This window comes from Penaeus monodon, chromosome 33 (genome assembly GCF_015228065.2).
Source record: "Penaeus monodon isolate SGIC_2016 chromosome 33, NSTDA_Pmon_1, whole genome shotgun sequence".
NCBI classification, from domain to species: Eukaryota; Metazoa; Arthropoda; class Malacostraca; order Decapoda; family Penaeidae; genus Penaeus; species Penaeus monodon.
In genome coordinates, this window is record NC_051418.1 from 9,247,148 (window position 1) to 9,247,576 (window position 429).

Here is a 429-nt window from a genome sequence, read left to right on the forward strand (position 1 = left end):
GAATCGACTACGGGTTGGAATGCTGCAGGGACGTCGTCAGCAGTTGAATGAAAAAGATATATATTTTTTTAATGATATTTTTGTCCTGAAGTTCAATGTTGTCTTGTTTCGTAAATACATCTATTACTAAAATAAACAAGACCAGATTATGTTAATATTGTGCCCGATATAATATACTCAAGACTGTAATTAAAATGAATAATCTCAAAAGAAATTATTACACATTAAAAACCTCCCTTGTGTTTCATATCCTTTTAATTTTCAAATTTGATCGCACAAATATAAAGAACTTCTTGGAATGGTAAGAATAGGTCATACGAGGTGACTACCACCTATAAGAGAATAATAAACCAGATAAAATAACGAAGTCTCTTTTACCAAAATATTATAGGAGGCAGAGAGAATATGGCAGTATATCAAACTATATAG